The 17,071-nt window shown below is 34.8% G+C and overlaps 1 pseudogene; it reads right to left on the bottom strand.

Annotated features, from left to right (window-relative positions):
• Positions 1-11,638: 11,638 nt before the first annotated feature.
• LOC106329382 lies at positions 11,639-14,145 on the bottom strand (annotated as a pseudogene).
• Positions 14,146-17,071: the final 2,926 nt, after the last annotated feature.

The raw sequence follows: 17,071 nt of genomic DNA on the forward strand, positions 1-17,071 counted from the left end.
CTTCTTGTTTACTATTACATTTATCTCCATTTTCTAATCATTGTGTAGTACAATACAATAGTGCTTTGGTGATACTTCTGATTGAAGGTATTCAACATTTCTCTTTACTTATTTTCTCAACATTATTAGATTCTAAATCTCCTGGTTATTTATAAATGACTCCTCAAGTCTATTTCCAGTGTGGACATACTTTTGGATGTTTCACTTACTAAGGATGTGGGATTCTCTAAATCTCCACCTCGAATTGATAATGCTATCGGTTTACCTTAAGAAGATTCATTAATCTCAATTTGAGTGGAAACATAATCTTCTAGAAATTTCTATTATTATATAAAATGTGAGATTCTTCAAATTTTCCCCTTGAGATGATACTACTAAAAGTTTATCAATCTCGAATGAATCTCATTTTTGAATCAACAACATACCCTACTTGGGTCATGTATTCTTTCTCACATCCTTCTAAATTTTGAGACTTAGAATATAATGAAATAAGGACTTTAAATTGCATTCTTATGTACAATAATATTATGTACTCTTCTGAAGCATTCATATATATCATTCTATAAGGTTTTAATACCTTGTATTGTACTCACAATAATTGTTTTTCGTCTTTAGATGATTGAATCATGATTCGAAAAGGAAACTCTTTGGATCTTGACCTTATTTATATCCACATTCACGTCTAAAACCATTTTTATATCCACTTTCTTAACTACTGTTGATTTTCTCCCTCAATATAAAATATCATATTCTCCTCAAGAAAATGATTATAATCAACTAGACGTGATTTATCATCTTACATCAACAGCTCAATATTTTTTCTCAGTCTCAAAGAGACAAATATAGTTATAAACTTAGATATATTTACAGACTCCATGTCTTGTAATCTTTAGATGCAAAATAAATAATGAGCTTTAGATAATCACATTGAGGTGATGATATTTTTCTTTTAATTATTTTAAAGAATTTGTGGACTTTTTTTTTTATGGTCAAGTCTTGTACAATGGTAATGAAATATAATATGTATATAAGCAAGATTCTATGATAATGACATTATAAATACTAGTTTATTACTATGTGTTAAAATAAATAATATTTTCACAGTTATGATCATATATACTAGTTTATTACTATTATGCTTTTATTTTACGAGCCAATATTCAATTCTCCAAACAATAACTAGATGACGTATACCAATTTTTTTTTTCATGAACCTTATTTTTTCTTATCGGTAACTAATTATGTATCGATATGAAACATAACATATAAATGGTACTTATCTCAGTAAGAAGAACTATGGTAGGAGATGAGACTGGAAGAACTATGGTCGGAGATCTGACATGGTTTGGTTAGAATCTCATACAAAATCTCATCTCTTATAATGAAAATAATCCTGAAATATTCAGATTTTCTCATGAAACATGGCTATTTATTCAATATTAGACATCAAATAGTGTAACCCCGTATAATTTCATGTCTAACGAGAAGCATTAATGTCAAATAACAGAACCAACATCTATAAAACAAACCAGCCATGAATCAAGTAAATAAATTATAATCAGAGCTTTATTAATTAACTACTTAAAGATGAGGTTCCACTAAACAAACGATTTATCACAAACCGTAACCAAACCAAACAATAAAAATAAGTTTGTGAGTATAATAGTTTGGGGCCTAAGTCTTTTTTTTTTTTTAATTCTTAACTAACAAGCAAACGTAGTCTATAAATCCTTCTAGCGTACTAACATCAGTCTATCAGATAAATATATTGACAAATAGTAGAAAACAATACAATATGGTTATTTAAACTTATCTGTTTTGCGTTTGCGAAGGAGACATCGTTGGACTTGTCGTGAAAGATCTATATTCTACATCTCGATCTTGATTAGATAGACCTACGTTGTTGTTGATCTATTCACATCCTCAAACAATTGTCAATCCAATTTAAACAAATGAACCAATAAAAATAATATATAGATCAAGCAACTATAATAACAAAATCAATGAAATATACAAATACGTTTTATAGAGCAAGAGGAATGATAACACGATCACTACTAAACCAACAATTGGCAAACTCTTAAGATATTGATTACGATAAGATATGATCTCTGAAGAAACGTGTCTTACTTGCTAACAATATTAAACAATGGATTCACGGTCAAGACTTTATCAGAATTTATAATATCATATTTGATAGAATCTATGGTCTATAACTCACATGATAAACCAATACTATCGATATCAAGCGGACATGCATAATCAACACTTTGCTCTTATATGATCGTATGGTAAAACAATATAAAAATTAGCACTTATCTCGATTATAATGAAGATGAGGAGATCGGAGGTACGAGGAGATTGGAGGTACGACGACTACGGATAGCCACGCCGGTTAAGACCGGTTAAGATCATTAGGGTTTTTTTTTTTTTTAAAGTTTTGCTAACGGCTAGGATTTCGTGTTGGTAACGTGTTGTGAATTAAGAGAAAGAGAGAATTAGTTGTTCTTATTATTATTCCATAGACAACAATACATATATATAGGAATACAATATTAGGGTTTACAACATCTAGAACATGGGCTTATGCACTACAAGAAAACACGCAGCATTCTGACGGACATTCCGACGGACAATATTTTCGTCGGTTTTCTTTGACGACATTCCGACGAGATACCGACGAAACATATAATTTCATGTTCGTCGGCATTTCGTCGGAAAATTCCGACGAAATACCGACGAAAGTCAGGTCGTCAGAAATATCCGCCAAAATTCTGACAGAATATTATAATTTTGGGGTTTCGATAGGGATTTGAAGTTCTTCGGAATTCCATCGAAATATTCCGACGGAAATCCGACGGGTTTTTGACTTTCATCAGAATTTTCCACGACGAAACAGATTTTAGATTTGCAAAGTTATTATAAATGTATAATTTGATACTTAAAATATCCAAATAACACATATATAAATTTATAATATGAAATTAGTTCACACCGTTAAAGTTTTTCATATAAAAAAATTATTTACGTATACATTATCAACGTATTCGTAACATCCTCCAATAACACTTATATACTTATACAAACATATTACGGGAATATAAGAGTAGATTTTGATTTTGTATAATATCGAGTGAAACAAGTAATTATTTTAGTTAAAACTCTTATAAATCATTTACATACTATCAAAGATTTCTATGTGATCATTAGACTGTTGTTTTGAAACCGCAAATTCTTATTTCTCTAAATTCCGTCGGAAATCCATCGAAAATTCTGACCAAATTCCGACGGAAAATACCGATGAAATTCCGACAGACTCTAACCCCGACCAATCAAAAGACATGCAGAAACTCATAGTTTCTCGAGGCTTCCTTTGGCGATATTCTAGAAACATTCTGACGGAATTCCGACGAAATAAATGTGATGAACAGGTTTCGTCGGAATTTCGTCGGACTTTTTCACTTTACCCGGAAGAAAATTTGCGAAATTTATTTGATTAACCGCTTAAAATAGAACCGACCGAATTCTGACGGAAACTGTCCGTCGGTTTATTTTTAATACATAAGCCGACCCTTCTTCTTCTTCCTCATTTTTTCTCTTCTCCTCTGCAATCTTTGCGGTCTTATCTGTGACTCCGACCCCAAATCCTCCAAATCCTCCAAATCTCTTCCCCAATCATGTAAGTCATCTAAACCCTTCTTTAGTCATCGATTTGTCTGCAACGTCCAATACTCTTTCAGTTCCGGCAATGCCGACTTAGTGTAGCTATGGAGGCTAATGTTTCCCCCAAATAACTCATTGGTTGGTCGTTTTCTAGTGAACATTTCCAAAACAAAGCTATACACATCACCATGTATTGATGGTTGTCTTCCAAATCCATATTCTGCACCATAATTCACATAAACAAAATTATACTAGTATTAATTATGTAAACATTATAGTTGTGCAATGCCTTTGCTTGGTGCGGCATAACCAATGGTTCCTCTGACACTGGCCGAGCTGAGTTCAATGAGGATTGACTCTTGGTCGAATTTTTGGAGGAGGTGAGCTAGACCAAAATTAACATGGGCGACTAGATCAATGTCAAGAAGGATGTTGCCCGGCTTAAGATGACAGTGAGCTATAGGTTCATGACAATGAACATGGAGATAGTAAAACAGAAACAACATCTATGGCAATGTTAAGTCTTTCAAGAAGTGTCAATGTTCTTGAGGGCCTGTGAATCACTTCCGCTTTCTCCGGGTGCAGCCATATATCTAAGCTTCCATTAGGCATAAACTGATAAACGAGAGCTCTGAATTCGTTTCTTTGAAAATCAAGACTCGAACAAGCCGTCAACAGTTTCACAAGATTACGGTGCCTTATGTCCTTCAATGACCATTCTGCCATAAAGCTCTCCATGGCTCAACGTTTCTGCAGATTTAGAACTTTCACTGCAACAATATTGTTCTCTGCAGGGAGCATTGCTTTAAACACAGTACAAAACTGCCTGACCCAATCAAGTTACTCAGAGAGAAGCCATTTGTTGCATTTCGAATATCTCCATAACTTACTATCTAGCTTCCACAGTTGACGACAAAGTTTTGAATTCATGGACCACAATGATGAGCTGTGTGGTGTTTTTATTGCTTATAAAATCGCAAGTAATGCCCAACCAATTTGAAACAACGGCTGCAAGTTCATATGTGGTACCAACTCCTATCCAAGCATGTTTTCTTTACAAGATCATATCCAATTAGGCCATTTGCTATGGGTGGGCAAAATAGCTTTGTATTGGAAATTTTTTACGTTATTTTTAGGGAAATTGCCAAAAATGTTATTTTCAAAGTACCACTTTCGATGTTTATAATAACCATTTTTACCTTTATCTTTAATGAAAGGTAAAAGACATTTATAACATTTTGATTACCTTTGACAAAAAAAATATATGGTTAACTAATCTAAACTTAAAACATCAACTCTAAACCATAAATCATCAACTCTAAACCCTAAACCATGAAACATCAATTCTAAACCCTAAACCCCGAAACATCAACTCTAAACCCTAAACCCTAAAACTTCAAATCTAAACCCTAAAACTTCAACTCTAAACCCTAAACGTAAACCCTAAACCCTAAATCTAAACTTAAAACATCAACTTCAAACCCTAAATCATCAACTCTAAACCCTAAACCATGAAACATCAATTCTAAACCCTAAACCCCGAAACATCAACTCTAAACCCTAAACCCTAAACCTTCAAATCAAAACCCTAAAACATCAACTCTAAACCCTAAATGTAAACTCTAAACCCTAAACTTTATATTTTTCTGAAATTCGAACCCTAAACCCTAAACCATAGACTTTAGGGTTATAGGGTTTAAAGTTGAGAGGTGGGATAGGGTTTAGGGTTTAAGGTTTAGAGTTGACATTTTAGGGTTTAGGGTTTAGAGTTGATGTTTCAGGGTTTAGGGTTTAGAGTTGATGTTTCAGGGTTTAGGGTTAATTTTTTAGGGTTTAGAGTTTACTTTTTTAGGATTTAGGGTTTAGTGTTGACAGTTTAGGGTTTAGTGTTGATGGTTTAGGGTTTAGAGTTGAAGTTTAGGGTTTAGGGTTTAAAGTTGATGTTTTAGGGTTTAGAGTTGAAGGTTTAGGCGTATTTCAAAAATAATAGGGTTTAGGATTGATGGTTTAGGGTTTAGGGTTCGTATTTTAAAAAAAAATAGGGTTTATGATTGATGGTTTATGGTTTAGGGTTCGTATTTCAAAAAAATAGGGTTTAGAATTGATGATTTAGGGTTTAGAGGTGAATTTTATGGTTTAGGGTTTCAATTTTGAAATAGTATAATTCAGAAAAAATTTTAAAAAATTATTTTTTATTTTTTTAGATTTTTATTTATTTAAATATTTATTTATTATATATATAAAGAACATGAGCATAAAAGTATTTTGCCACTTAATGAAAAATGTATTTTTAAAAATGTTCTTTTATTGATGATAAAAATGAAAAGTGGTAGCATGAAAGTGGTAAAGACGTAATTTTCCTTTATTTTTATGTTTAGATCTTTTGATACAAGTAATTACTTAATATTATGCATAGTTTTGGAAAAAAAACATTTAATCAATTCTTCTTATAAGTTTTGCATTTGATTGGAAATTACTATTCTACATACGGTCATAATACATGTACTAAGAACGATGCCTAAAGCAGTGATTTAAACTAGGGCTTTTTGCAAAAGTGACTCAAAACTTGGAGTAAAACAGAAAACTAACCTTTTCTTTTGACTCCTTTTTTTTTGAGATTTTAACCCCACACCTGCATTTTATCTACGAAAATGCCATTAACATTTTTTTTTTTTTTTTTTCGAAAATGGCTTCTTTACTGTCTCAACCTCATCTTCTTCAAGTATTTACAATATTGCCACTGCAATGAATAGTGGCAACAACCTTGTACGAACTGTTTGGAGCTTTTAATGCCCTTTAATGCACGTAAATCTCTTTACACTCTCTCTGTTTCAATTGTTATGAACTAAAAACAACATTTCTTTCACTTTCTCTCTATATTCATCCAAAAAACTCAAGCTTTTGATTCAAAATATGGGCTATGGTTGAAGTCGTCCGATAAGTCGTCCAGCTGGGAAGACTTTCCAGACGCCTTATTATAAGTCGTCTAATAAGTCGTCCAGATGGAAGACTTTCCAGACGACTTAATTAAGTCGTCCGATAAGTCGTCCAGCTGGGAAGACTTTCCAGACGCCTTATTATAAGTCGTCTAATAAGTCGTCCAGATGGAAGACTTTCCAGACGACTTAATTAAGTCGTCCGATAAGTCGTCCAGCTGGGAAGACTTTCCAGACGCCTTATTATAAGTCGTCTAATAAGTCGTCCAGATGGAAGACTTTCCAGACGACTTAATTAAGTCGTCCGATAAGTCGTCCAGCTGGGAAGACTTTCCAGACGCCTTATTATAAGTCGTCTAATAAGTCGTCCAGATGGAAGACTTTCCAGACGACTTAATTAAGTCGTCCGATAAGTCGTCCAGCTGGGAAGACTTTCCAGACGCCTTATTATAAGTCGTCTAATAAGTCGTCCAGATGGAAGACTTTCCAGACGACTTAATTAAGTCGTCCGATAAGTCGTCCAGCTGGGAAGACTTTCCAGACGCCTTATTATAAGTCGTCTAATAAGTCGTCCAGATGGAAGACTTTCCAGACGACTTAATTAAGTCGTCCGATAAGTCGTCCAGCTGGGAAGACTTTCCAGACGCCTTATTATAAGTCGTCTAATAAGTCGTCCAGATGGAAGACTTTCCAGACGACTTAATTAAGTCGTCCGATAAGTCGTCCAGCTGGGAAGACTTTCCAGACGCCTTATTATAAGTCGTCTAATAAGTCGTCCAGATGGAAGACTTTCCAGACGACTTAATTAAGTCGTCCGATAAGTCGTCCAGCTGGGAAGACTTTCCAGACGCCTTATTATAAGTCGTCTAATAAGTCGTCCAGATGGAAGACTTTCCAGACGACTTAATTAAGTCGTCCGATAAGTCGTCCAGCTGGGAAGACTTTCCAGACGCCTTATTATAAGTCGTCTAATAAGTCGTCCAGATGGAAGACTTTCCAGACGACTTAATTAAGTCGTCCGATAAGTCGTCCAGCTGGGAAGACTTTCCAGACGCCTTATTATAAGTCGTCTAATAAGTCGTCCAGATGGAAGACTTTCCAGACGACTTAATTAAGTCGTCCGATAAGTCGTCCAGCTGGGAAGACTTTCCAGACGCCTTATTATAAGTCGTCTAATAAGTCGTCCAGATGGAAGACTTTCCAGACGACTTAATTAAGTCGTCCGATAAGTCGTCCAGCTGGGAAGACTTTCCAGACGCCTTATTATAAGTCGTCTAATAAGTCGTCCAGATGGAAGACTTTCCAGACGACTTAATTAAGTCGTCCGATAAGTCGTCCAGCTGGGAAGACTTTCCAGACGCCTTATTATAAGTCGTCTAATAAGTCGTCCAGATGGAAGACTTTCCAGACGACTTAATTAAGTCGTCCGATAAGTCGTCCAGCTGGGAAGACTTTCCAGACGCCTTATTATAAGTCGTCTAATAAGTCGTCCAGATGGAAGACTTTCCAGACGACTTAATTAAGTCGTCCGATAAGTCGTCCAGCTGGGAAGACTTTCCAGACGCCTTATTATAAGTCGTCTAATAAGTCGTCCAGATGGAAGACTTTCCAGACGACTTAATTAAGTCGTCCGATAAGTCGTCCAGCTGGGAAGACTTTCCAGACGCCTTATTATAAGTCGTCTAATAAGTCGTCCAGATGGAAGACTTTCCAGACGACTTAATTAAGTCGTCCGATAAGTCGTCCAGCTGGGAAGACTTTCCAGACGCCTTATTATAAGTCGTCTAATAAGTCGTCCAGATGGAAGACTTTCCAGACGACTTAATTAAGTCGTCCGATAAGTCGTCCAGCTGGGAAGACTTTCCAGACGCCTTATTATAAGTCGTCTAATAAGTCGTCCAGATGGAAGACTTTCCAGACGACTTAATTAAGTCGTCCGATAAGTCGTCCAGCTGGGAAGACTTTCCAGACGCCTTATTATAAGTCGTCTAATAAGTCGTCCAGATGGAAGACTTTCCAGACGACTTAATTAAGTCGTCCGATAAGTCGTCCAGCTGGGAAGACTTTCCAGACGCCTTATTATAAGTCGTCTAATAAGTCGTCCAGATGGAAGACTTTCCAGACGACTTAATTAAGTCGTCCGATAAGTCGTCCAGCTGGGAAGACTTTCCAGACGCCTTATTATAAGTCGTCTAATAAGTCGTCCAGATGGAAGACTTTCCAGACGACTTAATTAAGTCGTCCGATAAGTCGTCCAGCTGGGAAGACTTTCCAGACGCCTTATTATAAGTCGTCTAATAAGTCGTCCAGATGGAAGACTTTCCAGACGACTTATAATAAGTCGTCTGCGCAGTCTTTTGGATTGAAGTAAATACCTGACTCAAGATAGCAGCTTTCATTGATCTGCGGCCTCTGCTGCCCTCGTAAGCCAGTATCGGTGGAGACGGACTGTCTGCTCTGGGACCACCAATACTAGCACCCAATTCCGGCATAGCTGTGTACGTCTAGACCTGAAGAACTTGTATAAACCCATCCACGGTGTAACAGCCAGCAATTTCTTTGTTCCACAAAGAGTCCATCAGCACCTTAAACGCGACTCTCCCCCATGGATAATTCTCAAACCGTTCTAAATCCATCACTAGCCTTGCCAGAGTAGATCGTGTAGCGGTTGAAAACTTTCTCCCTTCAATGAATCCAGTGAAGATGGAGAGGTACGCGAGCCGCTTGCGATCTTCCCTGGACCAATCCCCGCATCTCTTCAGTGCTGCTATTATCTGATCAGTAGTTGGCCCAGCTTCCAGATGAACTCCCAGCATCCCCCAGAAAGAAACCATCTCTGGGGTAACGTCACATTTTGGTGTCTCAAGGTCCTCGATGTACTCGCAGTTTAGACCAGTGAGGTTTTCAAACTCTAACAGTGAAAACCTCAAAGGTTCTGGACCAACGAGAGACCACATCTCATACTTCTTCTTAATGTCCAGCTTGAAACTGAGCATGTAGTGAACCAGCCTTGAAGCCCAACCAAATCCCTGCTCCTTGAACTTGATGAAAACTCCCAAACTCGACTCCTTGAGCTCTTCAAATTCGTCATCAGTAAGAGCTTTCCTAAGAGCAGTATGCAACTTGCTGTTATCCGTATGATACGAAATGCTATTGTGGGCTTCTGGTTCTTCCCCTGATGTGTATAACCTACGGGGGAGTTCTGGAATATCCATCCTTTTTGTCTGCAAAATAATCAAAGACAACAATATAAGTCCAGACGACTTAGTAGACGACTTAAATTACTTACAAGTCTTCCAGTCGCAGAAGGAGTTGGAGTACTCGTCATTGCGGTTATAGATCTGAAAAAATAAACGTGAAACGGTGAGAATGAGTAAATTGATAGAGACAACGTTTTATGTTCATCTTTTCCTCGAGATTGATGACTTAGCGGCGTTAGGGTTTACAGAGAAACGGCGCTAAGGTTTACAGAGAAGAAGCGGCGGCGCTAGGGTTTAGAAGAAGCGGCGGCGCTAGTGTTTAGAACGTTGGTGACCACGGTGGCGAGGGCGACGGTTTGTTCGGAAATAGTGGAATCGGCGGCGCTAGGGTTTAGAGGAATCGGCGCGGCTAGGGTTAGAAGAAGCTGCGGCGACAACGGTGAGAATGAAGTGAGATAGATAGCCGATGTTGAGAACGATGGTTTGTTCGGAAATCGTGGGAATTCGAAATCGCCTTTGAGAGGGAGAACTGTTAGGGTTTCTGAATTTCGCGAAAAATGAAACAAAAAAAATAAAAATCACCTTATATATTGGGTAAATAATCCGGTTAGCTTTAAAATTACATTGGTAAACTTTAAGGTTTGGTCCGGTTTAGACGACTTATTCTGGCTGATAATGTACAACAGACGACTTAATATTTAGTCGTCTGTTTTCAGACGACAAAATATTAAGTCGTCCTAGACCCTAAAATGAACCCCTAAACTAAAATGACTAGATTAACTAACTAACCACGTTATAAAATCAAATTATACTTAAATAGTGTTTACTATACACAGAAATGAACACGCATAAGTAATTTTAAAAATTTTCAAAAACGGTTTTAATGCTTTCCAAAATCTAACCCTAAGAATACATACAATACTACAACATATGTTGATGAAACATAAACTTAAGAATATCATGACTCACTACTTTCACTCATCTATGCTGAAAACAATTGAAATTTGTTATATCTTAATTTATACCTCCTAAGACATATGTTAATTACATAATTCCCATTTTTCACTTATCAAAATATTTTTTACAAAATTTTTAAATTATGTTTAAGACTAACTGTCCAGACGACTTTCAGTTAAGTCGTCTGGACGACTTATTTTCAAGTCGTCTAAACAGACGACTTGCGAGGGGTAGAAACGTAAAAAAAATTCCGTTTTCTTGTTTGGTCACAAGGGGATAGTTGTAATTTCAATAGCCTTTTAGGTTACTTTTGCCTTTGACCCAAATTGGGGTATTGTTTTGGGTTTGACTCCAAGTTTTGAGTCACACTTGGCAATTCTCCCTTTAAACTATAAAACAACTAGATTAAACAAATATCATTGGCATGATGATCAACGGTTAAGTGAGGAATGAGGATGAAATAAACATGCTTACCTTCTGAAAGCAGTAAGAAAGAAGTCAAGAAACGTGCACATCTATGGTATTTTTTTGGCACGTTCTTCCATGGAGTCACATACGGTTTGGTCATCACGATCAAATAGGGGCGGGCATTTCTATTTAGTTACGGGTTTGGTTTGGGTTCAGTTTATTTTAGTGTAAGAAAACTGAAACCAAAGTAAACTCAAATTAGTTCGGTTGGTTTATATTCGGTTTGGTTTGTGTTTAGTTTAGTTTTCATTCGGTTTAGTTTATGTTCGGTTTAATATGATTTTGCTTGTGTTTGTTTAGGTCAATCAAGTTGATTTTTAGTTTTGTACTCGTTGTGACGAGCAATTATTATTTGTATATTTTGAGAAGTCATATGATGTTTTAGCATACTACATCTAAATCTTGAGTGTGCCATTTAATCAAAATTTGTTTACTTTTTCTCACCGATCTGAAGAAATTATTAGAAGAAAGATAATCATAAGACTGTACATGAGAGCTCTGTGACAACATTTAGGAGTAGAGAAGTAACACAAACATACGGAACGTTCATACAACCAAGTTGAGAGTTCGTTTGTCTTAATAGTCTTACCGGAGAATCAATTGCCTTGAAAGATCAGACAGGTGTTTGGTTGGGTATCGGCGGCTGTTCTGGCGCTACAACAAAGTGCAGTCCCCTGCGTTGAGGTACACCACCGTGTATCATGAAAGCAACTTCCGCCGCAGCTAAAGCTGCTTCCTGATGTCATAGAAACAAAAGCAGTGCATTGTCTTGTCTGTTAGATGAAGCATTTTTACAAATTTTTATACGGATTATTTTTCAATGTTCATCAAACCTGTCTTTGCCTCCGACGTTGGAGTATACCGATGCCCATGCCATGATGTAACATGGGAGGAGAAAACCAGCAGCACGAAGAAGGAAAAGCTGTTCAAAACCAGAGAGAGAGAGAAAAACCAAAACGAGAAGAATCAACACAAAACATGGACAAGAAACTCAAAGAAGTGTATTCAGAGAGTAAGCAAGTAAAAGATGGTCATACCGAGAAGAAGGCTGTTGGGTCGTCCTCGTCATCTGGGTTAGTTGTGAGGTTCAGCGCGTCTCGTAACAGTAAAAGTGCCATTAGCTGCCATAACAGACGTAGAGTTGCAGGCATTATTAGTATTGGGTATTACAGTTGAAGAATGTAAGAGATTAGGCTCTCCCTCTCAAGATAATGGAGAAGCTTACGATGAGAGCAGCAGAGCGCCAAAAGGCAACTCCGCTAGAGTTAGACTCAGAGTACTCGTCATAGTCAGCTTCCAGGAAATGGCGTTCTGCTGCAGCCATTGCCAGAATGCGTGGGTCACTCAAGTCCAAGGGAACTCCATTCTCCCAGTTGTCAATGCATGATGCGTTTTCAAATAACAAGAAGACTTTATCTTTCTCATGTTGTAGTTACCAATTAAAAGAAAACAAGCATTCAGAATATTACATGCATAGATAATGTTAGTTATTGGTATCAATCACAACAATCCTAGTACAAAATCACCATAGATTCAGAAACTATACATACCCGATGTGAATTATTGTTTCATCAGGAGGGGGAGGGGGAGGTGGAGGCGCTGTATATCCAGGTTGATAAGCCTGTTTAAGAAAAGACAAAAAGGGGATATTTTTACAAGTGGTAATTGGCAAAATCTCTTGTAGATAAGTACTCTTGGAGTGGTGAGTAAGATAGTAATTACAACAGTGTTACAGAAATGAAAAAGTGAAACTCATTGCGTCATCAGAGGGTGCTTAGTTTTGCAGTTGTGGTACCCTAATAAAAGAGTTAGAATGACATAAAGAAAAAAAAATGCAACAATTAGCAAGACACGGATAGAGCAGCGTAATCACAAACTGATTCGTTTCACCATTTGTGAAAGCATAGCAGCTATCTACGAAGCCTAGGTTGGTTTTATTGTCACACAAAAATACAGATTTTAGCAGATTATTGGTTACCTGGTGGCATATTTCGCAAGTTATGTCGCCTTTCTCATTACACCAACGCTGAACACACTTGCGGTGGGCATACTGCGTACCCAAGAAAGTTCAAAAAAAAAAAAAGAAAAAAAAAAAAAGAAAAAAAAAAAAAGAGAAATGAAACACAAAAAGAATCAAATTGTTTTCTTTTTCATTTTTAACCTTCAAACTGCCATTACAAGCACAAGGAGCCTCCAGGTTCTGAATGGTATCTTCCTCCTGGCAAATACGGCACTCAACAGATTGGAGAAGTGGTTCCTCTTCCTCAACAGCATCTACTCCCTCAGATGAAGAAGCCAAGTCTGCGCCTTGAGGACGAGAAGTTTCTCCTGGAGAATCAGAATCTTTTTCTGATTCCAATTTTTCAGCCGTTATGAGACGATCCGTACATAAACTCAGATGATCGGACATACTTAAACTCAGCACCAATGATAGAACGTTATTGATCTGTAATAAAAACCTCCACTACTTTTAAATCAAGAAACAAAAAAAAATATTCAAAAGCAGAGCATTTGATAACCTAAGAACATCACTAGAAATCCCAATTACAGGTAAAAGTTCCCAAAATATTGAAATACTTCGAAGCTTCCCAGAAATCAACAAATCTTAATCGGAAAATCCCCAAATTCTATAGAAATGATTCGATCTACAAACAGAAATCCAATCGCAGAAGACCGAATTGAGCAATAAACCATGTAGAAAGAGTAGAGATGTAGAATGATCGAAGGAATTGAACATTACCTAGAAATGATTCTGGAATAAAAGGAGAGACAGCTCTTTCGATATCTCCACCTTGAGCTCAAATGAATCTCTCTATTTGTTATGGGAGCGCGTGTGTATAATAAATATCTCATACGTGTATAGTCATTGAAAGAGGTTCGGTAACCGGAGCTTCCGAACTTGCTAAGATAACGTCCTTTTGTTAAATGGCTAGGCTAGTTAAGAACGGCGCTCTAAAATCTTAGTTAACCAAACGGTAACGGAAGTCCTTCTGTTGAAACCAATGTTTTTAAGCCGACCCGAACACTGAACCGGACGACTTACTAGATTCCTGGGTCACTGGATCGACCGCGGATGAACCGCAGGTTAATAAATTAATTAATTTTATTATATAATAATATATCAGCTATGTAAATAAAAATATAGAAACTAAAGTTTAATATTTTGTAAATGTTTTTTAAGAAAGTAAAATAATAGTTTGGATATGTATATATTTTATGTTTAAAAAAATTTAGAAAATACTTAACTTTAGTTTTTATATTTTTATTTTCATTTGACATACAAAATATCAAAAAATAGTTTAAACTATTTAAAATTTTCTCTAACAAGGTAAGATGTATGACATCTAAAAAAATCAAGACATAAAATTTATAAATACTTAAATGTGTAATGTGAATAATAAATTAAACTTCAAATACAAAATAAACCAAAAGTAAAAGATCATTGTAATAAATTGTCAATAACAAAAATAAACTAACACCAAATCAAATCAACTAATTTTGGTTCTCTCTACCATCGTTCATTTCATTTTCTTCAAGTGGCATAGTGAAATCTTCATCAAAATCTAAAAATTACAAATATAAAATTGAAAAGGGAAAACCTAACTTTTTTTAATCATCACCTAATTTCTTAATGGGAAATTTATAATATAAAACATAATCTAAAAACATAATTAAAAACTAAAAAAAGAAGTTAAAGTTATTTATTGGTTCAACCGGTGGTTCAACCGGTATCGGGTTCCGGGTTTTACTGGGTTTTTACAGGTTTTTGCGGGTTTCTAAATATTGAGTTTTTTACAAAACTCAAACCGAATTTTTTCTGGGTCACCGGGTTTACCGGTTCAACCGCGGGTCCGGGTCGGATTTCAAAACACTGGTTGAAACTTTTTTTTGGGTCAAATTTAAACCTTCTTTTTGGTGGTAAGCATTTATGTTGGTAATCATATATATTCAAGGATTCTGGTTAGATTTTAAACTAAACTAGTTGATCATCTGCGGCCTGCGCAGGCTGAATTTTTATTAATAATACTAAATTTTATATTCTGATTTGTATAAACATTATTCTTATGGATTGGAAATGTATTTAAAACATATTTTTTTTTGTTTCTTTGTATATAAAATTGTAGCATTTAGTTTGTTTACTATTTATTATCTATCTATTTATATACATATACTGATAATTTTGTTTAAGCATAATTATATAAATTAAAATTTAAAATTTTACTTTTAATTATTATATGAAACTTCATAATACATGTAAACTGCTACTATAATATTTTTAATATGTTTATTGTGCATTTTAGCTATATGCATAGTAATTAACTTGTTTTTTATATTTAGCAAAGTTTTACGATGAATGTGTAATTTTCAGTGACGGGGGCAGGATTTTGTTTTACTGAGGTCAATTTGTTAATTGCTATATTTTATTGGGGTCAATGTAATAAAGTTTCAGTATTTCATCAGATTTTAAAAGGAAAATACAAGTAAAATTATTTTTGTTTTTAGAAATTTCATATGGGTCATGTGACCCCCTGGTACAAGCTACCTCCGCCACTGTTCTTTTATTAAATATTTATTATGTGTAGATATGTATTTGAAATAGTTTTAGTTATTTTCATGAAAATATATATATATATATATATATGTGATAGTATAATATTGAGAAAGTCCCAAAGATAGACTTTTTAAAGTTATTTTTACAAAAATAGTCTGCAAAGAAGAAAATGATCAAAATAGGTTTTATAAAAGAGTAAATATACACTTATACCCTTAGGGTTAACAAATTTATACTTAGAGTTTAGAGTTTAAGGGATGAGGTCTAAAAGGTTTAAAAAAATAAAATATAAATATTAAAAATTTGAAAATAATAAATTTAAAAAAAATTAAAAAATCATTTTTGAATTTCAAAAAGAAAATTTGAAAAAAGTAAATTTTGAAAAAAATAAAATTTCGAAAGAAAAAAAAAATAAAAAAGTTTGAATTTGAAAACATATCCTTCGAAACTATAAAAAAATATTTTATTTATTATTTATGTATATTTGTATAACTACCAATAAATGATAGAATAGTATTTTTCCTATTTAATGAAACTCTTTTAATTGTTTTCCTCCTTGAGGGCTCTTCTGTAAAAAAACTTAAAAATGTGTTATTTGAGAGAATTGTCCTATAAAATTTAGATATAAAATTTAATCTGAATAAATATTTTGATGAATATAAATAAATTTACTATTTTTTGTTAGATAATAGAAAAATGAAAACATATATAACTAATTTAACTAATATTAAGTGATATTTTATATATTGAGATATAACATAAAGAATCTGAAATATTAGATTTATCTTCTGTTTGATCTAATTAACTATGATATATGGTAGTGAAGTTTGCATGAATGTTTAAAATAAATATGATTTTACTTTCTGAAAGTATATTAAATATTAGTTTATGTTAACATACAAAATATTTGTTTGTTTTGTAGTTGTACATGAAGATTTGTAACACTTTAAAAATGATATACCATGGATTTTACCAGTTTTCAGTTATATAAATGTTTTAGAGTTTTTGTAGGTTTATATATGTTTTGGAGAAATGTGATGAGTATGAGACATTTTGGAGATAAAGATGAAGAAACTCTTAGATGTTCATAGAACCATCCAGAGTCGACATTCAGAGTCACCCGTCGATCGACAAACACTTGTTTTCGTCGATCGACAGCGACGCGCGAAAGCGGGTCCACTTGGTCAAAGCCGACTTGAAGCCCAAGTTCCACATAATTACAAGACTACCCCTGACCGACTTTAATCTAATATTTATGTGTGTTTACCATTATATTGGAAAACACATGCTTTCTT

Source organism: Brassica oleracea, chromosome C3, assembly GCF_000695525.1.
Source record: "Brassica oleracea var. oleracea cultivar TO1000 chromosome C3, BOL, whole genome shotgun sequence".
NCBI classification, from domain to species: Eukaryota; Viridiplantae; Streptophyta; class Magnoliopsida; order Brassicales; family Brassicaceae; genus Brassica; species Brassica oleracea.